The sequence below is a fragment of the Macrobrachium rosenbergii genome, chromosome 3 (assembly GCF_040412425.1).
Source record: "Macrobrachium rosenbergii isolate ZJJX-2024 chromosome 3, ASM4041242v1, whole genome shotgun sequence".
NCBI classification, from domain to species: Eukaryota; Metazoa; Arthropoda; class Malacostraca; order Decapoda; family Palaemonidae; genus Macrobrachium; species Macrobrachium rosenbergii.
The window spans coordinates 47,714,308-47,739,624 of record NC_089743.1 but is presented as its reverse complement, the minus strand read 5'-3'; the positions used below and the strand labels follow the sequence as shown (position 1 = coordinate 47,739,624).

The following is a 25,317-nucleotide window of genomic DNA, read 5'->3' as shown; positions in this document are numbered from 1 at the left end:
TTTGTCCGCTGGTATGGTCACTGGTGTCGTGACATGGCCCTCAGATATCGCGAGTTCGCGCCTCCCCCAAGACAATGAAAAAATCACTGGCTCTGTATCATGATCAGTTACTGCCGCTGTGTGGGGTCTGCCGTGGGAGGTTGCAACCAACATTCTATGGAAACGTGAATTTCAAGTCAATGCCCCCAGTGTGCCTGTTCCATGTGAATAGGTTTCAGCTACCGAATAATAATAATAATTATAATATAGAACTCAATAGTTTATTCATAGTTTATTAACACTACCAGCTCAAGAAGTCAGGATGAGCTAATAGGCCAAATGCCTGAACTATTTCTGCAACACACTTAAAACGACAGAAGCGGTTAGAAGCAATTTTCAGCCCTGCTTTGAACTCTGGAGTTTTGTGATTCTGTACATCGTTCTCTTCCTTCTTAATTATCTAATCTCTTATACAAATTACGTCCTTACATTAAAGGTGGGTATGATCCCTAAAAAAGATTAACTCTCTCTCTCTCTCTCTCTCTCTCTCTCTCTCTCTCTCTCTCTCTCTCTCTCTCTCTCTCTCTCTCTCTCTCTCTCTCTCTCTCTCTGTCGTTTTTTGCTACCAGATGTTCTTTGAAAAGAAAAATTCATCATTATGGCTAGAGTATTGGATTTAATAAAGAATCATTTAACGAACTGGTTATTTAACTTTGGCAACAGAAGCGTTATTTAAGCTTTAGGAGAAAGTTTGGTGATACCGGTTGAATGGTTTGCTGTTTCTTATTACTGTAAGCAGCTGAATACAGAACAGAACTGCATTAAAGTTTAATATTCTTGTAAAAATTTAAAATACTTAAACCCTTGTGGCGGTAATATAGTATACTCGGTAAATGCTTCTATTATAATCCCTTCATATACGTACCTGTGCTTATAATGTAATCTCAGATAGTAACATGAGTTTTTATAGTAAATTGTAAGCAAATTGTAAGCTATCAAAGAAAAGAAAGCTGAGAACCGAAGTTGGATGTATATATTTACAATAATAATGTGGTCAACTTCCTTTCAGAATAGCCGACAATGCAGTCTTCAAAAGAAAATTAATAAATTGTATACAGAACTTTAGGACAATCAAATGACTGAGATTATCTAGATTATGAAAAAATGTATTACTCCATACTTTGGTTCGATGTCAAATTCGTTTGCTTCTTTTGAAGAACGTATATTTCTGACTATTATCCAATATTCTCCTGGACTTGTTCAAGTATTGCGTAACTGTTTTTACAATTCTTTAGTTTGCGTAATAAATTTCTTTTTTTAAGCTAATAATTTTGGTAATATACTAAGAAATTTAATAAGTTCTAACATTATCTTGGAACAAAAATATAGTTTTTAGTTGAAAATCCTGCTAAAAAGTAGTTGTCATGGCGCAATTATATATTTATCGAGTGACCAAAAGATAAACAGCATAAAATGTTAGGTTCGTACTCTATTGATTTTATTTAAAGCGAAAGTGCATGTATTTAAAACCCCCTCGTAGCTTATACATATGCTATGTATAAAAGTGTATGAATTTCTTATCCAACGTCACCATTAAAGTCTGGAGATAGAATATGACCTAGAAACCGAATTTTAGTTATGTAAATTTTTGGGTAGAACAAACCCGAAATTTTCTTGTTCTAGTACTAAAACTTCCATTAAAGATTATTTGATACCCTTCTTGGAACATTTTCGGGCGTAACATCCAAAACAACGTAGTACGTTATGTTTATGGTATTAATCGTTATTTTCATGGTATTTACCGTCATAATTTTATGTGCTACTTACACCCCAAGGGGTTGGTACTAAACACGGCTCCCATTTTGCACGCCAACGTGCTTATGACCTAAATGACTTACGGCCGAAACGACCCGAACTCTGGGAAAGGTAATTTTGAAAAATTATTTAGTATACCACATTATGGAATAACGTTTTCTCAGATTGATCATAGAAAACGTAAAATGACGTCACAATTCTAGGTTTACATTCTCTCTCTCTCTCTCTCTCTCTCTCTCTCTCTCTCTCTCTCTCTCTCTCTCTCTCTCTCTCTCTCTCTCTCTCTCTCTCTCACAGTAGGCTTCCATAACCCTAGCCGATGTTATTCCCTGAAATAGAAAAATTGCTAATATTTTTTTTTTCTGAATACGATTAGATTCTTAATTTGCGAAAGAAGTACTCTGGGTTTAATTGTAGGGAAGCATTTTGTTTGCAATGACATTATCCTTAAAAGGTTTCAATGCATGTAAATGTGTCCGGTTTACGGCAGTAGCAAATTTCAAATATAAACAAACGCTGGCTTCTTTTTTGTACCTTCTATAGCTGCGTCTTCGCAACTGAAAGAAAAATCGTGTTTGTCCTTCGCAGAGGTAAGATATCAATAGAAACTTACAAGGTGAATGACCGTAAAACTTAGTAGACGCTTTTCATCTTCAAAATTTTAATTAGAATGAATTAACTGATGTGTTGCTAAGTAACGTCAATATGGCTATTTTCCCGAATCTCGCCCAAATTCGGTAACCATCTGCACTTTTTTCTTTTTCATTAAATCCACGCTAAATACCCAACAAACGACAATCTATATAAGTTCTGCAGGAAAAACTGACGAGTTTGACAATGCCAGCGATTACATTTATAAGAAAAGGGAAAGGCACTTTATTCACGTATTAACAGTGATTTGGAAAAAAATTGTTTGAATTCGTTGACATAATGTAATGTATACTATTATACTTCGTGAAAGATGCGTGCATTCGGTTTCTTCCGATTAAAGCATTAATAAGCAGCGTCACAGTGATTACGTTCTGTTGAATGTATAAATCCTAATTTTTATAAGTAATCGTCAGTGCACTACGTATCTTGACAGTTACTTGAAGGCAGCAGAGACTGTTATAGTTATATATCCTTCTTGGTGTTCTAAATATTCAAGACTTCTAGGCTTATATGTGAGAAATTTTAAAACATTTACTTAAATTTTCATTTAAATATTGATGCATTAAGTATTTCATTTATTTTGTAACTTCAAATTGTCATACAAATATTAATATTCAAGTCGAAATCAAAGAAATAAGGTCTTTATTTTGCAATGCATATATAAAGTTAATATAAAGGAGACCACGATTCGCAACGCATACATTGAGGCATCTCGCGCCAAGAGTGAGCGTCACTTCCTTGTTCTTTTTACTTCTCATCAAGCAGTTCAACAACCTAGAGATAAATGGAGGTTGGTTGTAAACCTTAAGGTCTTCAAATAAAAAGCCGGCTCAAGTGGCTATAGGGGATCCTCCCCACATCCTCAAGAATTGAATCAAATTTCAACTTGAAATCTAATGATCCTATAGAATGAACTATTCTGCTGTCAAGGATTTCCGGAGTATTGCAATCACCGAGACGCCCGGCTATTCTTCGACAAGAAACGTTTTCGTCGAAAGTCAATGTACCTCCTACTTCATGGCAAGCTCTTATGTGCAGGTAAGACCTTCTGGAGTTTTGGTTCTCGACTTGAAATGTATTTCCCAGATTAAATTAATTGTGAAGCGTGAATTTACAATCACTGAGTCGTAGTTTTGGGAGCGCAGTCTCCGTTCAAAGAGAATTAGAAAAAAACAGTTCTCACACAAGCTTTCTTCTTTTCGACGTAAATGTTTGCGTGGTTGTTCTTCACGCCTTCGTCCTTCGATACTGTTTTAAATTTAGTTAATTCGCTCACACACGTCCGACAGACAGAAAAAGCTGGTGGTTTACCTTTGTTTCCGCGCGAACACGGTAATTTATCAGGTTGTCAAATTAGCTTACATCATCACTGTATCACCTTGTGTTTTTTGGTGGTGTAGGCTTGTTTCCTTGAATTCCTTGAATTATTTTTAAATGTTTGCTTACTGTTTTTGCCGTATAGCCTTGTAAGGCCTAGTGTTTGTAAAATTTTTCTTGCTGTGTTCTGATGCACAGCCCATACAATTTTTCTGGCTTTATGTTGATGCACAGCAGAGTTAGGTTAAGTGTAGCCTATATATAATAGGTAATTCTAAGCCGGCTGTCCGCGGTGAGCTAGCCTATAGCAGTTGCCGTTTTCCTATGTTACTTTACCTGCTGAACAAAAATTTAAAATAATATTGTGTCGGTCGGCTGTAACAAAAATGTAATTGACCCTTGAAAACTGTACGTCTGTACCAGTGGGTCACACACAGCTAAAGGGTATATTACAGTTTAGCAGCAGCCGACTGGCAAAATATTACCTTAAACTCTTGTAAAGCAAGTAAAATAACATAGAAAAATGCTAATTGCCATAGTCTAGCTCCACGGCAGCACACTATTTCAGCTTTCATAAACGGTAAATAAAACATTACCATTCCCGCTTTCAACTTGGATGGTCTCTATAGGTCGCCGTAGCAGAACGGCGCTGCGCGCCCTATCGGCATTTTTAAAGATTACTGCAAGCTCGTATGTTCTGGCAAGAGGTAATAACTTTAAATTCTTGTTCAGCAAGTAAAATAACATAAGAAAATGTCAGTTGCCAGTCTCTCGCAGTTCTCGCTAAGTGCAGAAAACCGGCAACTGCTGATTGGCGAACCAAAAGCTAGCACATGCGTGTAAGTCTTAGAATCAGTAGTACTAGTAATGAATAAAAAGTGCCTTTGGAACGGCTCCCACTATCCATTTATTTGCCCTTCTTTTTATGCTTGTTTTTCGTGTTCCAAATGACATAAATAACAGGAAATACAACAGTAAGGTACTGAAACCTTTTCCCAAGTTATTTACCCCACCAAAAAACCCAAATTCCCAACGGGTCTCCCTTGCTGTTAGCTATTCTCGAAATGGTTGTACCACACCAGTTCTAAGATAATTTACAGCTTAATTACAGCCGAGCAACAAAATATTACTTAAGTTCTTGTTCAGCAGGTAAAGTTCTGCAGAAAAAGTCAACTGCCATAGCTTAGCTCACTGCGGACAGCCGGCTTAGATCTACCATATATTATTTTCATGGTGTTTTTGCTGCATAGCCTAGTAGGGCCAAGTGTATAAATGATATTTCTTGCTGTGTTCTAGTGCATAGCCTAGTAGGGTTAATTGTGTCTCATTTTTCTTGCTGTGTTCTAATGCATAGCCCATACAATTTTTCTTGCTTTGTGTTGAGACGTAGCTGAGTTAGGTTAAGTGTAACCTGTTTAATTTTTTGCTTGCTGTAAGGATGCATAGCCTATACAATTTTCTTGCTGGGTTCTAGTGTATCGCCTAGATAAGTTAAGGTGTAGCCTTTATAATTTTGCTTGCTGTTATGATACGTAACCTAGTAGGGCCAAGTGTATATATATAATTTTCTTGCTGTGTTCTAATGCATAGCCCATACAGTTTTTCTTACTTTGTTTTAATGCACAGCTGGGTTAGGTTAAGTGTAGCATATATATAGTTTTGTTGCTGTTTTTGCCTCATAGCCAAGTTTATCAAAATGTCATTAGAAGCCATTGATCAAGATTTTCCCCCTTTGGTTAGGAAGAGAGTGGGTTTTAAATCTCGTGTTACAATTGCTGTTGATCTGTTGGAAAAGGTACCTGTGGGTAACCTTACTCAGGAAAATTTTGAAATTAAACTGAAAAGTATCCAGTCCTTCCAGGACAAAATTGAGAATGTCATTGAACAAATTTTAGATGATTATTATGACAGTGATATGTCTCCTGAAGAACTGGTGGTTCAGAATGAATTTAAAAGTCATGCTGTATATGCAGATGAAGTTGGTGTAAGGTTAGGTAAAATTCAGAAACTTTTGAATGACTGTAAGAAACCTAATGTTGGTACTGCCACAGCGTCAGTCAAGTTGCCTCATTTACAGTGTAAAGTGTCAGATAGTCAGTCAGACGACAAGCTTGAATTTAAAAATTTTTATTGCAGTTTGAGAATTTCATCGATGCCGGAGGGCAAATGCCAGATGCCAACAAACTCACTCACCATAGGAGTTATCTCTCAGGCAATGCCTTTAAGCTTATTGTTACCCTCTCAGTCTCGGATGATAATTATGCTGTAGCTATGCAATTGTTGAAGAATGAATTTCTTGACAAAGAATTCATTGTTGATGAGACTTTCAAATCTCTGCTTAGTGGTTTTCCTAAGTATGACCCTACCTTTACTGAGGTGAGGGCTTACATCAATGAGGTTTGGTCTATGGTACATGAATTGAAGGTGTACAAGGTTGACTTTCTTACTGTGGGTCTCCAGGTAACAAATTTTTGAGTCATGTTGTGTTTTCTAAGCTGCCTCCTTCCATTAAGAGGGAATTGATTCATAAAGTCAATAATAACTATCCCAACATAGTAGATTTGTTTGAACATTATAATGACTTCATCAAAACGCTGATGCGTACTGTCAGTTCTAAAGCAGAAAGGTCAAGACCTGATCAAAAGAAAGATGTTGTAAACAAGTCTAAGTTTTCAAATAAACCTCTCAAGGTCAATTCTCAAAATTCTGCCGCTATAGTCGAGTTCCCAGATCCAAGGTACCGATGCAAATAAAATTCCTAAGCATATCACTACTTTTAGAAAACTTCAGCACTTGAGTAAAGCCAAAGGAAAGTGTTTCCAAACCAGTTGGTCAAACTTGTAAGTTTTGTCAGAAAGTAGGACATAATGTCCCATTATGTTGCCTTTAGCAATTATGATGAATGTAAGAAACGTTGTTTGCAATTAGGTATGTGCTATGTTTGTTCTAGTTCAGCACATTTAGCTGATCAATGTCCTGGCAAGTTAGAAACAAGATGTCATATGCTTGTGTGCACTGTAAGGCATTTTCTCATATTTCACCTTTGTCCTGTTTCTAATGTTAAACAGACTATTCAGTCTCATACTTGTGTGGGTGTACAACACACACAGGTAAATTTTCAGCCTTTGTTACTTCCTGTCATCACTTTGACTTTTCAGGGCGATAAGGCCTACCAAAACGTTAGGTGCCTTATAGACACGGGCAGTCAAAGAAGTTATCTCAACCAAGAGATTGCTAGTAATATATGCAGTTCCCATCTCATGTCTGATATGAGTTCATTACCTTTTTAGGTTCTTCTTCAAAACCTCTCAAAGAAGTAAGTCTTCGAGTCACAGTTCCTGGTGGTAGGAATGTTCAAATGTCTATTTTGGCAGATGTCAATTTTTGTCTTAAATTCAGTGTCCAATTTGGATGCTGCTTTGAGTAATTTACAGTCAGAGGGCATTTCCTTAGTTGAATCAGATTTAGCTTGTAAGGAAAGTTTTCAAGTTCAAGGTCTTATTGGGGTAGATCTTTTGCATCTTTTCTCTGAATTTAATTCAGTCAAATGCAGTCAGGGTTCTGCTTGGAGAGTATCTGATGGATTAGTGCCATTGGTGACTTTAGAAATTTCTTACCTCAAAGTCAACCCAAACCTAGGTTGCAGTGTCAGAGTCAGTTGACTAAAGAGATTGAATATCTCAATATGGTAGACATGTACAAGGGAAATGTGCCTGAAACCCTTGTCAATTTCACTATGCACCCTAAGAAATCATATTTTCCCCCTCGAGTCTTTAATTCCTGATAGTGAAGTGGGACAGGGATTAGAGAACATGTTCAGTTTAGAGTCTGTTGGGTGTTCTGATAATGTTGATCACCATTCACAACTTGGCTTATGAGTGGCTGATGAATTCAAGAAGGGGATTAAATTCAAGGATCATAAATATCATGTTGATCTCCCATGAAAAAAGGACTTGATTGATCAAGTTCCATCAAATCATGCTGTAGCCTTGTCCATTCTGGATAGAGTAGTTAGCAGTTTACAACAAAAGGGTATGTTAGATGCCTATCAAGAAGTTTTTCAAAATCAGTTGAAGGAAGATATCATTGAGGAAATTGATGTGAATCCTCAAACCTTTGATAAGTATATTTTGATTCCTCATAGACCAGTTGATCAAAGAGGACCCTAATACTACAACTAAGGTACGTCCTGTATTCAACTGCTCTCTCAAGACAAACAATAAACCTTCATTGAATGAAGCTGGCTTTGCTGGTGTTAATTTGATGGGAGATACTGTACAGTTATTATATTTCTGGTCAAATAATTTTATCATGTTGAGTGACATTAAGCAAGCCTTTTTGCAGAGTATACTTGCCAGTGAAGAAGATAAAAACAGTTTCTGTTTTTTCATGAAGGTAGTAGATAGTTTAGTAGCCTATGGATATAGAACAATAATTTTTGGATTTAATGCTAGTCTATTTATTTTGAACTATGTTCTCTAACATCATACTAGTCGTTTCTGCAGCGGTTATTGTTCTCAGTTACTTCAGTCCAATTTTTATGTTGATAATTTTGTAGTAACAGGGAATTCCATTGACCTTCTTAAAGAAGTGTACCAACAGTCCCCTTTGCGGATGCAAGAACGTGGATTTTGTTTAAGGTCATGGAACTCAAATAACATTGCTTTGCAAGATTTGATGCAAGCAGATCAAACCCTAGTGACTCATGGTAACAATCATGAGAAAGTGCTTGATTACAAATATCTGACAGGTGATGTCATGTTATTCAGCTGTCCAGTAGCAGTCTTGATATTGGCATGTCAACAAAAAGGGGTGTTATATCTCAAATTTCCAGTGTTTGATCCCCTTGGTCTTGCTTTACCTGTTATTACTAAGGGTAAACTCGTGATGAGAGATTTATGGCGTCTCAAATGTTCCTGGGATGAAACAATTCCTCAATCTGCTCAAAGTGAAAGGGGGCCAATCATTGTTCTGATCTTGCTCAGTTGTTTTCCCTCAAATTCCCTAGACAGTGTTTAAGTCAGGATTCAAGTACAGTACAGTAATTCATTGTGTGTCTTTTGTGATGATTCAAAGTCCTGTTATGGATTTGCAGTTTACTGTATTAGTGACAGTAAATCTCAACTTTTATATATGTAACTTACCCAGTAATTATTTAGCTAAGAGTTTCTACTCGAACGTCGGTTAGAATTCTGAATTCGCGGTAGCAATTCTTTTGTTTGTATAGGTGACTATGCCCCACCCACTTTTGGGGTACGAAAGAGGAACAACACCGCCAACACGACAATTTGTTTATGCCGCTTATAGCGTCAACACCTGGTGTTGTTACAGCAGTTCAGAGCTTTGGAATTCGTATTGGCTTTGTATTTTCTTCTTTGGTGAAGTATTTGTAGCTGTTTTGGCAATTTTTCATTTGACTTTTCACGGATATGACTTTTTTGACTAGTTAGGAAATGTCCGACACTAGTAGTTCTAGTTTCCGGTATTGCAGTAAGGGCTGCAATACACAGATGACAAAAGCGACCTACGACTCTCACACCCTGTGTTCCGGTTGCAGAGGTGAGGTTTGTTCAATAGATTTGACTTGTGATGACTGCAGAGATTGGGGGGAACAGAAATGGAAGACTTAAATTCTCATTTAGCGAAGCTAGAAAGAGATACGAAGCAGAAAGCAGCCGCTAAAGCTAGCAGAAAAGTAGCTAGTCAGGCTTTAACTCCCAGATCAGATAAGGCTGACATATCTATTAGTTCTCCAACTGTCCCTGGCTCCATCACTTCCAAACCCGATCGCTTCGCCAGCCTTGAAAATAAATTTGAGCAACGCTTAAATCTTGTTGTAAGTACAGTGGCCCAGTTAGGGGCATCAATGCGTGTCCTGATGGACAAATTTGAAAATAGTGCAAAAGGTGAAGTGTCAGTGGGGGAGGCGGCTGTTTCTCCCGCTGATTCTCCTAGACGCAGGTCCCTGCCATACTCCCGGCTACCTGGGAGGAGGCATACCGGTAGCCCAAGGGAGGTCAGTGGGGTCTGCCCACGGGCAGTTGTCCCCTCAGGCCAACCTGTTGCATCCCAGGTTTCGACTAGAGACAGCCGCTGGAAAGCTGTCTTGGTAGTTCATCGACTTTCTTCTAGTTCTGAGGAGTCATCGCCTCGCAAGAGCCGTCTTCATAGTTTTCCTGACGAATCTTGCCTCCTGAAGAGACGATTCTCAGGTAAGGATCAGTCCCCGCATCTCCCTTGTAAGAGATTGAGGGAGCCTTCTTTTAATCCTCAGCCGTCATGCAGCAAGTAGGATACTCCAGAACATTTCTCCTCTCATCTGCTCCAGGAAGGGGTTCTAGCCCGATTCTCCTCTTGGGCGGGCAGTGTCAGTCTTCTAGTAAGTGCCCTGTTCCCTCGACTCGTTTAGTATCGACGGAACGTCCTGTTGAGCGCCAGGAAGCAGACAAGCGCCCTGTTGCAGCCAGGCACCCTGATGCGGCAAGCGCCCCGACAGTGCCCTGATACAGCGAAGCGCCCTGACGCTTTCAGGCTCCCTGAAGTGGTCGGATGTTCCCTTTTGTCGGAGCGCCCCGAAGCTGCCAATCTTCCCATAGCGCTCAAAACCCCTCGAGTCTCCAAGTGCGGAATGGTTCTATTTGGCGCCGTTTTTTGGGCTCCAGGGTTTTTGGCGCCAAAAATAAGAAAATAATTCTCTCTCTCTCTCTCTCTCTCTCTCTCTCTCTCTCTCTCTCTCTCTCTCTCTCTCTCTCTCTCTCTCTCTCTCTCTCTCTCTCTCTCTCTCTCTCTCTCAGGTTAAAATATTCTGAGAGAATAGAAATTGTCTGTTACTACTAACTGCTTCTTTATCTGTTTCTCTGTAACTGCCTATCTATCTGTTTCTCTTTAACTGCCTATCTATCTATCTGTTTCTCTTTAACTGCCTATCTATCTATCTGTTTCTCTTTAACTTGACAGCAATTTCCACAGTACAGAAACAGCTTTTTACTACCGCCTACATGTTAAAATTTAAGAATAGTTTGAGTTGAACCCATCTACAGAAATGGCTAAACTTATTCTAAGTAAGAAAAATAAACCCAAATATTCGCATAATGGATATCTTTATGTGTTCGATAAGCATAGCAAGAAGGACCCTAGTACAAAGTTTTGGAGATGTGAAAATAAGAATGAGTGCAAAGCCCGTATCCACACTCAAGACAATGAAATGATAAATGAAATAAATGAACATTCTCATGGTGCTTCAATAGCAAGTGTAGAAGTAGCTGCTATTAAAACTAGTTTAAAGAGTCGGGCTGAAGACTGCCAAGATCAGCCTTCGGTAATTATAAGTTCTTGTACAGAGAATATTTCTCAAGCCGCTCAAGGAGCACTTCCAAATTTAGATTTAATGAAGCAAATAATAAAGAGAAGGATAAGTCAGTTGAGCCTCGCTCCTCCTAATCCTGTCAATGTTTGTGAATTAGTGATCCCAGATGAATACAAACTTTATATGAAAAACAATGGTGAGCATGAAAACTTTTTAATTGGTGATAATGGTCGATCGGACGAAAGAATTTTAATTTTCGGAAGACAGAGCTGGACTGTGTTTTTACGAGATTCTGACGTGTGGTATTGTGATGGAACATTCAAAATTTCTTCTTATTTTAATGTAATCCTCTTGATATTTTCATTCTTATTTTGGTGAAAAAATTTGGTGCGCCAAAAGTGTGGGCGCCAAAAAACTTGTCGCCAAAAAATCTGGAGCCCAAGAAACGGCGCCAAAAAAACCGCGCCAAAAAGCACCCGACCCTCCAAGTGCCCTGCAACTTCTGATCAGCCTTCTCCTGCGTTGGACCCCTCTCTTGAACCGTTGCAACGCAAGTTGGATAACATCCTTAACCTTTTTGCAGAAGCCTACAGCTCAGGCTGCCCCTGATTTAGTTGCGATGACTTCTCTGATCTCTTTGGCGGATGAAGAAGAGGAGCAGGATACATCTTCGACGCCGTATGTGTCTCTACTCAAGTGCCTTCTTCAGCATTTCCCGGAATTTTTCTCCGAGCTCTCCGTCCTCTCCAGGTTCGTCTTATTTGATGAGCTCTCAGTCTGTGGATTCGTTTCGACTACTGAAGATGGTTCTCTCCAAATCTTCGAAGAAAGCTCTTCGACTAGTGGAGGACTGGCTTTCCGAGAAGAGGGTTCAAGGGAGAGCTTGTTTTAGCGTTCCTCGCCTCTCACGTATGAAGTATTTGTCGTACGCAACGGGAGAAGCTCCTTCCCTGGGAGTGGCTGCCTCCTCCCAGGGAGACTTCTCTGCGCTCACTGACTCGGCACAGAGATCGGCTCTCGCATCAGCAAAAACCTTCTTCATGGCACAGGTGATGGATCATCTTTTGAAAAGTATTTTTAAGGCCTTTGAAGTGTTGTTTTCTCGACTGGTGTTTAGGAGCGCTTGCCAGGAAACTTCAAGAACCAGCTCTTTTGTGCAATGGACTGCAGACCTGGATAATTTTCTGTCTTGCGCCATTAGAGATGGCTCACATGAATTAGCTGCACTGTATGCCATGGGCGTCTTAAAGAAGCATGAACTCTGGGTCTCATTCACATTGAAGGGTGTGACGGCCTCACAGAAATCGGCTCTACTATTTTCTCCTCTGGACAAACAGCATTTGTTTCCTCAGTCCACCATAAATGAGATTGCAGCGAGCCTGCACCAAAAGTCAACGCAGGATTTCTTGACTCGGTCGACGAAGTGCCAGAAGGATCGACCTGCATTCTCGGCTAAACCATCATCTCCGCTCAAACATCCTAAGCCATTTCATGGAGGGACTCGGAGAGCGCGCCCCAGGTCCCGAGGTTTGGTTGGATTTGCACCCCAAACGATCAAAAAATCTTCAGCAAGATCATCCTCTTGCAAGTGAGGATTTAGTCCTTCATGCTCCAGTAGGGGCCAAGCTTCGTCTCTTTTGGGAGAGATGGAGCAGAAGAGGAGCAGATCAGTGGGTAGTAAAAGTTTTAAAGGAGGGATACTCTATCCCCTTCAAGGAGAATCCGCCATTGACTGACACGCCTGCCATATTGACAGCTTACTCCATCAGCTCAGAGAAGTATTGGGCTTTGTCGAAGGAAGTGTCATCTCTTCTGAACAAAAGGCTATAGAAATAGTGAGAAAAGCAAACACGAAAGGATTTTACAATCGCCTTTTTTAGTTCCCAAAGCTTCGGGAGGTTGGAGACCGGTGCCCAACGTAAGTGCCTTGAACGTCTTCGTAGAGAAAACAAAATTCAACATGGAAACCATCCACTCATTCTGGTGTCCATCCATCAGGGGGATTGGATGGTTTCCCTGGACATGCAGGATGCTTATTTCCATATTACGATTAATCCGAATTTAAGGAAATACCTACTTTTCATCTTCAAGAACTAGATTTTTCAATTTCGAACACTTTGCTTCGGTCTCTCCACAGCCCCAGTTTTCTCAGTGTTGGCCCTTTGATGATTGGCTAATTAGTAGGAGTGTCATTGGACCTAGATGATTGGCAATGCATGAAGGAGTTAAATGCAAAGGAGTTAAAGAAAACTCTTCTCTTGACCCAGGATTTAGGACTAACAATCAACTTCGAGAAGTCACAAATGACTCCCACTCAGAGGACTCTCTTATTTGGGAGTTCTGATAGACTCTGAGTTTTCGGGCTTTTCCGTCACCCAGGAGAGTAGTAGACTGTCTGAGGAAAGTAGACCTCTTCCTCTCGCTTCGTTCGTGCTCCGCCGCCCAGTGGATGAGTCTTTTGGGGACATTGGCTTCTCTAGAAGAATTCATGAGAGTAGGAAGACCTCTCCAGTTCTATTTAAGGGCGTGCTGGGATCGAAAAGTTCATCAGGACCTCCACGTCTTTCCAATAACCCCAGAGATAAAGGAGGATCTACAGTGGTGGAGGTCCGCAGACAGACTTTCAGAAGGGAAGTCACTCGCTCCAATGAGCCCCCGACCTAGACTTCTTTTCCGACGCGTCGGATGTAGGTTGGGGAGCGCTCCTGGGGAACCTGGAAGTCTCGGGGAAGTGGTCATTGGAAGAAAAAGGACTGCATATCAATGTGAGAGAGTTGAAGGCTATACATCTAGGTCTGCAACACAGGTACACAGCAAGATTGTAGCGGTACATGCGGACAATACCACGGCCTAGGCGTACAGTACATCAAACATCAGGGAGGAACACACTCCTTTTCTCCCTGCAAAGTAGCAAGAAATCTGCTATGTTGGGCGGATCAGAACCAGACACGATTAGTTACCCAGTTCATACAGGGCAAGTGCAGTGTCCTGGCGGATGAGCTGAGCCGAGCCGTCACAAGCAAATTCTACCCACGGAGTGGACGTTAGATCTTCGAGTCTGTGCCAGCCTCTGGAAACTTTGGGGTCAACCGAGCATAGACCTATTTGCAACTTCCAGGAATTACCGTCTTCCTCTGTTTTGTTCCCCGTTCCCGGATCCTCTAGCTTGGGCGACGGATGCAATGATCCTGGACTGGTCCAACCTAGACCTTTACGCTTTTTCCTTGTTGGGAATGATACGGGAAGTATTAAGGAAGTTTTGCTCTTGCCAAAATGTAAAGATGACACTCGTGGCACCCTTCTGGCCGCAGAAGGAGTGGTTCCCGGACCTGATCAGTGTACTCGTAGATTTTCCGAGGCTCCTTCCCAAAATTCCAAGTCTGCTCAGACAGCCCCATGTCAGGAGGTTTCATCAAGGACTATCCTCTCTGGCCCTAACAGGATTTTGACTGTCTATAGACTCATTAGAGTGAAAGGCTTTTCTAGAGCAGCAGCAGTGGCTATCACCAAATGTAGACGCATTTCCTCCAATAACGTCTACCAAGCTAAGTGGGCACGTTTTAGGAGTTGTTGCAGAAGAAATAGTCTCTTCCTCAAAAACATGTCACTCAAATAGCAGACTTCCTTTTCTATTTGAAATCCTCAAAAGGATTGTTGGTCGCTACTGTGAAGGGTTACAGAGCTATGCTAAGCTTCGTTTTTCGTCATAGAGGCCTAGACATCTGGAACAACCTAGACTTGTCTGATCTGATAAGTCTTTTAATATCTCCAAGCCCAAGAAAGAGGCTTCCTTCTCTTGGAATCTTGATGTGGTCCTTAAGTGGCTTTCCGATCCTCGATTTGAACCAATGCGCTCTTCTTCTCTAAGGGATTTGACCCTGAAAACTCTCTTTCTGGTGGCCTTAGCAACGGCTAAGAGAGCAAGTGAACTGCAAGGTATAAGCAAAAGGATCGGATTTTTGCTTGGTTTTCTAGCTAAAAATGAGAACCCGTCACATCCCTGACCCCGTTCTTTTTCAATTCCAAGTTTATCGGATATCCTAGGCACAGAAGAAGAGAGAGAACTGTGTCCTGTTCATGCCCTCCATTATTATTTACATCGAATGGAGAAGATTAGAGGCCAGTTAAGTAATCTCTGGTGTTCGGTTAAAACCCTTCTAGACCCCTTTCGAAGAACGCCATTTTGTTTTTCTTGAGGGATCTCAGTTGAGGCACACTTCACAATGCACTATTTGCGGGACGTCAAGACAATTTATGATAACTGCAGTACCCTAGGACCTGTGTCCGTAACTGGCTTAGTGATGGGTGAGGAAGTGTAGGAAGTCTCCCTTCCTTTCCTTTCCTCTTCGCCTTGAAAATGGTGTTGAGTTCTTGGGGAGTCTAGGAGGGGACAATGTACCTGGAGTTCCCACTAGTGTTGGGTAGTGGTCTTGTTTTTATTTTTAATCATTGTTTAATTATGGTATAGGTGACTTTGTTGTTCTGTTTTTTGTTATTGTTGTGGTACTGTGCCCAGGGCAGGGGCAACTATTTATGCTTTGGCGGCCTTTGGTGTACACCTTCGTAACAAAGCTTAATCTTATACTTCATCAGCCATCGGAGCATTCCTCCGCTGTGAAGTGTCCCATTCAAGTAGAGGCGCTTCTGGCCATGATGCCACACCACTACAGGTGAGATGATCGCCACCAGAAGCAGTATCTACCTGCAGCAGCTATCTCATCAGGTAAGGAACAACTAATTGTCTTTTTGATTTTAAAGTGAGATTTTGTCGATGATTCCCCTCCTCCTTTCAATGTGGAATCAGCTAAGTAATTACTGGGTAAGTTATATATAAAAATGACATTTTTATAGTAAAATAAAGTTTTATATATACTTACCCAGTAATTACTGATGGAGCCCACCCGCCTCCCCGCACATGGACTCTTTTTTGCATGAACAAATTGTCGTGTTGGCGGTGGTGTTCCTCTTTCGCACCCAGAAAGTGGGCGAGGCATAGTCACTTATACAAACAAAAAAATCGCTACCGCGAATTCAGAATTCTAACTGCCGTTCAAGTAGAAACTCTTAGCTAAGCAATTACTGGGTAAGTATATATAAAACTTTATTATAAAAATCATATTTGTATGCAAAGTCAAAAGTAGCACCTTTGAAGGCTAAAACTTTTACCATCCTTGAACTCATGGCAGCTTATCTACCTTTAAAATATTTACCATTTGTCTTGGATTCTTTCAGATGGATCAAATTCAAGGAAATAGTTTGTGCAGTTGATTCACAAATTGTCTTACAGTGGTTACTCACAGATACCATCTCGACAAAGAATGTATTCTCACGTAACAGAATCAAAGATGTGTCGTTATTCAAGGACAATCTTCTCAAAGAGTATGGCCTAGATTTTCATTTCAAATATGTCAAGAGTGAAGAAAATCCCAGTGATCTCTTAACTAGGGGTTTAACCTTCAAAGACTTTCAAAAGAAATTCAATTTCTGGATTCAGGGACCTTCATGGTTGGCTGATTTTCATGATTCTTGGACTACTAGTTCTCTAGGTTGCTTGTCAGAAGCAAATAAATCGCAACTATTACCTGTTGAAGCCAGAGTTGTAGATGGTTCTTCAGGTATGGGTAATATTACTGAACCCATTGTCAGCATTTCAAATTTTTCAAACCTTACCAAACTCTTTCGAGTTGCTGGTCTTGTCTTCAAGGCCATTCAAATCTTCAAACAGAGTCTGGGTGGCTCTTCAGATGACCCTTGCAAGGAAGGAAAGCTGCATATGATGAAAGAAATGCAGCGAGATTCCTTTCCTTCAGAACTTGGAGTATCTCCAAACCCCCTCCAGTAAAGCAGCTGTTCCTCCTCTCGTCAATAGTTTAGATTTATTCCTGGACGACGTAGGTGTCATTCGGTCTAGAGGAAGAATAGGTAATACCATGCAGTATGACTATGAAGTCACAAATCCTGTAATTTTGGGTAAGAACTGCCATTTAACTAAACTGATTATCAGTTTTTACCACAATCAGTGTAAACATCTACTATCGTTTCCAGAGGCCGTGTAATAGTGTTTTTCCCAAATATCTAACAAACCGGCTTATGAATTTCCATGAAACTACAGCAATGAATGTTTCAAACAGTGGCCTAATTTTTGGTGATAAAATGAATTGACAGATGTGCTTAATTAAGCCGTTTACTCTTAGAAAAAAGAGGAACTTCTTCCCCTCTTTCAGAGCGTTTCGAAGAAGTGGTACTTAATCACGTAACTGTGACGCAGAGGTTCCCCCAACCCTCCTTCGGTGTTTACACCTATGGCTATCCTAGTACTCCCCCTTCTTGCCTTCTTTCCTTCATTCCCATTGTTATTAGGCTACCGAGTAAATCCCAGTTAGGAAAGACTGTGTACTGCACATATAAAATGAGCCGGAAGAGCAATAAAATGTTTTATGGTGGTAGATAATGATTAGATGGTTAACACAAATTATCGAACATAATAGAAGAGGTTTAAAACAGGGGTGTGGAATCGCACTGAGAGATATTCTACTCGGACTCCTACAAATTTTAGATTTGCGACTAAAAAAAAAAAAAAAAATAAAATAAAATAAAATAAAAACATTAGTAGAAAGAGAAAACAATTTTTTCCTTGAGAGAGTTTTATATTTGGAATGATGTTATTGGGGCAAGACTGGAGCAGGATTCAGAAATAATTTCACCGACTTCGACTCCTACCTCAGAGCCCTTTTAGTACATCCAAGGTAATCATCGGCAGCAGTTGTAGTAGTAGCTCTGAACTATTTCATATAGATTCGACTTTAGTCATGGCAAATATGTTACATTGTCCTCGCCATTGCAAAACTACAATTGCGCTGAAACTCTTCACCATTTACAACAGAGAGAAAGAAAGAAACCGCCTGAAAATTAGTATAAATCGGTAAGAAAAGTATGACTTTAATAAGTACATGATATATTGCAATATATTGCTAGCCATATATATATATATATATATATATATATATATATATATATATATATATATATATATATATATATATATATATATATATATAATATATATACTATATATATATATATTTGTTTATTTAAATGTATTTATTTTTTTTTCCTACAGGCCATGTGAAAGAGTTGCTGATGCTATGGGGATGACTCCGAATGCTGTCCGAGTGTTGGTGAGCCGTGGAAAGAATCCTCATCCACCTGAAACACCACCTGCATCATCAAATACGTCGCCTCTGGTCTTTGACAACTTCACCGTTGGTTCCATTAGGAGACATGTGCACAGCATGTTTGCTGCTAAGCGATTTTTCACTATTGCCACTTTAGCGGAAGAACTTAAAATGCTAAATATCATTCCTGAAGAAACATCTGAGAAGGCAGTATGGCGAATCCTCCATAACATGGGTTTCCAGTACAAAACATCCCAGCGGAAAATGTACCTAAGGAAAGAAACTTTGGACGTCGTTTGCCGCCGAGTTGATGCTCTACGATCCCTCCAGCAACATCGTGATGAAGGAAGAGAAGTAGTGTATGTCGATGAGACGTGGTTTACGACGAGAATGCAACATAGCAAGGAGTGGGTGGACACCTCTCAATCTGTCACCAGTGCCACCTACAGCCGGCAGGTGCCACCAGGAGAAGGAGAGGGTTTGTGGTGGTAGCAGGTGGTACAGCTAAAGGTTTTGTAGAAATTTCATTTTTATGCTTCCCTGCGAAAAATAAAACCGGCGACTACCATGCAGAAATGAATTCAGAGATATTTATTCGGTGGCTAACATCACAGCTCCTGCCGTCGCTTGAGGATCCTTCGGTGCTGGTGCTAGACAACGCCCCATACCATAGCCAATTGACAGGAGATAGCCAATGCCCAACAACAGCTACAAAAAAGGAGGATTTGGTTAACTGGCTCAGGTCTCGAAAAATACAGTATCCAGCTCACGCAACACGCCCTGAGCTTCTAAAGATATGCAGGGGCAACCGGCCGAAACCAGTTTACATTGTGGATGATATAATCCGTGAATGGGGCCATGAAGTGGTTCGCTTGCCCCCTGCCCATCCTGAGCTCAACGCCATCGAGCAGGTGTGGGGCTGTATGAAACGACAGGTGCGCTCCTCGTTGCAGCGGTTTACCCGTGCTGATCTCTTTGCTAGGCTTGAAGAGACCAGGCTTGCTGTAACAGGGGAGACGTGGGCTGGCGCTGTCAGGAGATCAAGATATTTTGAAGATGATTACTGGCTTTCAGATAATATTCAAGACAGTATAGATCCGGTCATCATCAACATTGATAGTGACGAGGAAAACGATCTTTTCCTTGAGACTGATGATGAGTAAAATGTATAAGTGTCCATTTCTTGTTTTTTTTTTTTATCCTCATATATCTATGCTTTCCAGCAATTGGTGAAAACATTATTTTGGAAAAGCAAAGCTAATGAATACTTTGATACGAGTATATCAGCTTGGCATGTAGACAATGTCAAGGGATTTCTCAAAGTAAGGTTGATTGGTTCATTAATTGAAGTCTGGTATAATTCCAGTGACAAAGTCGCAATGATATTTGTCACATACCTTTAAGTAACAAAAATAGGTACTGGTACTTATAACGTAAATAAATATATAAAACTATAGGTTGAAATATAATAAATCTTATGTATGTATGAACACACACACACACATATATATATTATATATATATATATATATATATATATATATATATATATATATATATATATATATATATATATATATATATATATATATATATATATATGATTTCAAAATTTATCAAATGGCCGATGTCAATGCCCTTATATGAAACATCTTTTAGAAGTCTACTTTCTAAGGAATTCAAGCTACTCTCTCTGGTGAAATTGATATGATAAATTATATCAAACAATGCTCTCTGTCATTTTCTTCCTGGCAATTGATGTATCGAGTAACCTGTGTTGTATGGAAGAATGAGTCCTACAAAATTAACCTAAAGAAAACTATATTTCTATTGCTTTACCAACACTCGCTTGAAGTGCGAAGTGTAGGGTTAGCATGGCTTCTTTCGTCTCCTGTCATAAGTCTCATTCTTGATCTTCAATGTAAGTGATTGGGTAAGATATAAAAGGTTGGTCTTGTGTTTAGGTAAAGTCTAAAGTCACGAATCACATTACCAGGTATGCTGAACTTTTACTGACAGAGAATTTCGTATTGCTTGGGGTAGGTCATATGACAATTATCTATGGAGTTAAACAGGCGTTTAACAATTCGGGGATGGGAGGTACAGGGAAGAAACGTTATACCAACGTCACTGAGGACGTCATCACTTTTGAATGTGTGGGTGGCTAAGACTGGCTTTAGCCTCATTTTCTTAAGTAAAAGTTAATGAAACGTAACTGGCAATGCACAGTATTTCCCAAAATTAAGCCATTGTATGAAGCGCTCCTGCTTTGATATCATGGAAATCCATCAGTTATTTAAAACAAACACTATTACACGGCCTCTGGAAACGTTAGTAGGTGTACAAACTACCTTAAATATAATTAGAACTGGTGGATTTTGGATCCCCAGGTTGAGACTGTGTTAAGCATGTTTTAAGCGAATGTGTTACTTGCAGGAAGTTTAACAGTTTGTCTTTTTGATATCCCAAAATGACCAATCTTCCATAGAACAGGGTTAATTTTGTCAAACTTTTTATGCACACTGGTGTTGATTTTACAGGTCACCTATTTGTCGCTAATGAAGCTGGTGAAGACACAAAGATGTTTCTTTTAATATTCACTTGTCTGAACGTCAGAGCTGTTCACATAGAGTTGTTGCATGATATGTCTACTCATAGCTTTGTGTCAGCATTTTTAAGTTTTGTAAATTTATATGGGATTCCTTTTCTGTACTGCGATAATGCAAAATCATTCACCACTGTGTATAAAATAGTGGAGCAAGCTTTGGTCTCTGATGAATACAGGTCTCATTTTCACAACTGTAATATTCAGCATATCAAAATTCCTTTGTATTCAGCTTGGGTTGGAGCTACTTGGGAACGTCTCATCAGAACCATCAAAACTTCTCTTTACAGAACTGTCGGTAGAGCTAGACTTGATTATTTTGCACTACTTACAGTAATCAGTGATGTTCAAAGTGCTATCAATGCATGTCCTCTTACGTATAGGTCGTCGGATGATGACTTGGAAGTCATTACTCCTTTCTCTTCCCAGAGATTCCATTCCAATCCTTATTTGATGTTCAAGGAGATGGAAGAAGGGTATTTATGGGAGCAGGAGCCTCCCTCTCAAGATTCAGTCATTCAAACTTTAGCTACTCGAGATCAAACCTTCTCTCATTTTAAGGAGCAGTGGTACGAGGATTTTCTACTCAGTCTTTGTGAACACTGTAGAGATCTTCACCAACGTGACTGGAAGAACAAGATTCAAGCTGGAGAAGTTGCTCTGGTCAAAACACCTAACAAATCCTGGCCTTAATAGGTGGTTGGGCCGGGTTTTGGAGTTAATCGTAGGTCATGATGGAACAGTGCGAAATATCAAATTGAAGAGAGGCGATGGGATGGTGGCTCATCGTTCCCTCAACCATTTATATCCATTGGAGTTGTCTGTCACTCATTCTTATTCAGATTCTTCAGGGAATTAGTCAAATATTCAAGTAGAAGAGGGTGTAGATCCTCATCAAAGGTCCTCTGAAATTGTTGATAGTCAGGGGGACCAAACCGCAAACCAAATTTTCGAGAGTGATGACTCTCTTCAAAGATCTTCCTCTGTTCTTGTTGATAGTCAGAGAGATCACTCATCAAATTGTCAAAGTCTTGCGGGTCTGCCTCATGGTGTAGAAGGCTTTGTGAGCGCTCTCAGCGTAAAGCTGCCGCTGCTTGTTGTCAAAAGATGAGCAGATGGTGTGCTCAGTTAACTCATTAAATTTAAATTATTAGTTACATTTCCTATCATATACATTCCTTTGACTTGTTACTAAAAAATGCAATATTACAATTACATTTTTTTTTGTCTGTCAGGGGTGTGTGAGAAATTTTAAAACATTTACTTAAATTTTCATTTAAATATTGATGCATTAAATATTTCATTTATTTTGTAACTTCAAATTGTCATACAAGTATTAATATTCAAGTCAAAATCAAAGAAATAAGGTATTTATTTTGCAGTGTATATAAAGTTAATATAAAGGAGATCACGACACATGTGTTGAGGCTTCTTGCGCCAAGAGGGAGCATCACTTCCTTGTTCTTTTTACTTCTCATCAAGCAATTCACCAAGCTACAGATGAATGGAGGTTGGATGTGAACCTCAAGGTCTTCAAGTAAAAGCCGGCTCAAGTAGCTATAGGGGGTCCTTTCCTCATCCTCAAGATTTTAATCAAATTTCAACTTTAAATCTAATGATCCTACCGAATGAACTATTCTGTTAACAAGGATTTCCGGGAGTTTTGCAATCACCGAGACGCTCGGGTATTCTTCGACCAGAAACATTTTGGCTGAAAGCCAATGTACCTCCTACTTCATGGCAAGCCCTTATATGCAGATAAGACCTTCTGGAGTTTTGGTTCTTGACTTGAAAATGTGTTTCCCAGTTCAAATTAATTGTGAAGCGTGAATTTGCAATCACTGGGTCGTAATTTTGGGAGCGCAGTCTCCGTTCAAAGAGAATTAGAAAAAATAGTTCTCACATATAAGTCTCTCTCTCTGTTTATTGGAAATTGGTCGTTCCAGAGAAACGTTTTATTCCCTGTGTTTTGTCTGTGACAATATCATAGTATATAGTGGAATTAATTCATGTGGCATTCCCCTTAAAGCTTTCTTGCTTAAGGGCTGGTGCCATTTTCTTGTGGTTCTGTTCTGTCTAGGCTTATTAATCTGAAGTCGTATATATTTTTCAGTTTCTTAACCACTTTGTTTCAACCTTACCGATGAAGAAAATATAAAGGATTCAAAAACTAAATATTAATTTTTCATATTGCTCTATGCTTTTGTGGTTTATGTAGTGTTTTTTTTTTTTTTTTTTTTTTTTTTAATTAAAAGAGCTTATGGACTTTTAATTAAAGGATTGAAGGTGGGAGCTGAATGCAGTGAATATATAGTATCCCGCAGAATGTCAAATGCATTCTTTCTTTCTCTACCGCATTTACCAAGTTTGTTTATTTAGGTTAGTTTTTAACCTAGAATTCGAAAATGTCAGTCACTTCTAAGTTGCTTGATAAATACTCCTGCCATGGGTTGTAGCTTTTTGTTTGTTTATTTAGTTAGACTTCCTTCACGCACTTCAGCAAGAATCATGGACATCAAAATTTTTTAGCGTGAAGCAATTTTAAATATTTTTTTTTACAATATTTTCAGTCTTAGTCTGAGGCTAGGAAGACATTCCTTGATTCGGTGAAGGAGCGCTAGAATTTCTCTCTCTCTCTCTCTCTCTCTCTCTCTCTCTCTCTCTCTCTCTCTCTCTCTCTCTCTCTCTCTCTCTCTCTGTGTGTGGGCATAATTACTCAAGGAGTTATTTTTCTTGAGGTAATGACCGCCGGCCAAGTAATAATTCTCTTTGAAATCCGTACTTTGTACTTACCCAATCAGGAGCCATTCTCATGGTCTTTGTGTCGAGAGAATGATTCCGCTTGTGATTAGCTAGAAACTATTAGAGACACATTACTGAGAAAGGACTTTGAAAACCAGTACTGTGCTCGTTAGTTTGGCCTTTCATGTCAGTGTTGCACTACATATTTCCGTTGCTGCATTGTGAGAAAGATTTTCTTGGAAACTCGACTACTCACTGAAACTGGTGTTGCTTTCAAAAACTGTTTAATAAGCTCCCACCTGAAATAAGGAAGACCAACTGAAAATAGGTCTTTCAAAAAAAAAAAAATGGAAGACTTTCTTATTCTCTGAGTGTTATGATAGTGTAGATTTGACTATAGATGAAGTACGCCGTATGAGTCTCAGAATGTTGTTATGACCAGCTGAGTTTGTGAGGTCTCTCAGAGCTTCTTCGGGGAATTTGGACCTGAGAAAAATAGGAAGAAGCTTTAAACAGAAATGGAGTTGGATATTAAAAGGGACTGAACGGAAAATCTTGGGTATCTTGCAGGTAAATTAAAAATGCTAATCTTTGTAGGCTTCATATTAATTTGAAAGTCTTGAAGTGTCTCGAGTGTAGAATTCAAACAGAAACTGACTCATTTTCTGAGGCTGCGGATGAGTAGGCAGGCGTGATTAGAAGAGTCTCTTCTGTGTCCTATGAAATTTTCATTGTACTGGGGAATTCTTAAGGTTCTTTTATTAATGGATTAATATGCTGTAGTCTCTAGGCATTGCAATTATGCCTTATCAGTTAATAAAGTCCCTCTTGGTAACTGTTAGAGAAAACTTTGGCACAAGATTTCAACTTCACTTTGAGTTTAATTCGGACATCCTATGTTTGCGTTTAATTTGGTTATTTAAGTTTACCTTTCGTAAGGTAACGTTCCGTTAATTCAAGTTAAAATTTCGTATGGAAGCGTTCCGTTGAGTAAAAATTTAACTTAAAAACGTTCCTCAGCATTACTGCTACATACAGGAACTGTTAATATACCACACTGCCTACTGAAGGTAAAAGATGGAGAAAAACTTATCAGTGTACTTTTAAATTACGGAAGTTAGATAATTTACAGTGGTCTAAATTTCATATTTTTAAAGCTTTATTACTTTTGAGGTAAGGGAGAAAGGAGTTAGTGACCTCATGGAGTCCCAGAATTATTTGACTGGAAAACCATTTGTTAGCTTTGGCATAGTTTCCATTATATGTTTTTGTTACTTTGCTGAGTAGTTTTGATAATTACTGCACCATTTTAAAGGTTATATTCAGCATATTTTTATTAAGGAACTTTGAGAGGTATTCAGTGGATGAGAAACAATGGGTTTTTCTCGGTGCTTTGCGATATCGTGCCTGTATTCAGAATTGCTCACCTTGATTATAACAAAACGCTTGGGACGAATCACTTCAAGTAGCACTGCCACACTTTTTACCCAGGTATTGGGTGTTGTATGATATCTCTAATGTACAGCTATGTTATTGAAATTGTGTCTATCTAGCATTTATTATATCAGTTGTACCTGTGTCTGGTAACAGTGTCGATAAACAGTCCTAGCAGCAACGATGTTTCAGTTAACCAAACGACACAGCATGGTGGCAGCGCTTTGGTCAATTTTGTGCACACATCAATGTTGCACAAACTTTGCATGTCTCACAGGAGATTGTGCTGGTAA

At 39.4% G+C, this 25,317-nt stretch overlaps 1 long non-coding RNA gene and 1 pseudogene across 1 annotated transcript in view; both read left to right on the top strand.

The window, feature by feature from the left end:
• The first annotated feature begins 2,311 nt into the window (after window positions 1-2,311).
• Window positions 2,312-25,317, top strand: part of LOC136855129 (uncharacterized) — a 32,433-nt gene continuing 9,427 nt past the window's right edge. The window contains exon 1 of the long non-coding RNA XR_010857918.1: window positions 2,312-3,483. This is a non-coding gene — a long non-coding RNA (uncharacterized lncRNA). The remainder of the gene's footprint in view (window positions 3,484-25,317) is intronic.
• On the top strand, window positions 17,403-19,439 carry LOC136828412 (uncharacterized; annotated as a pseudogene).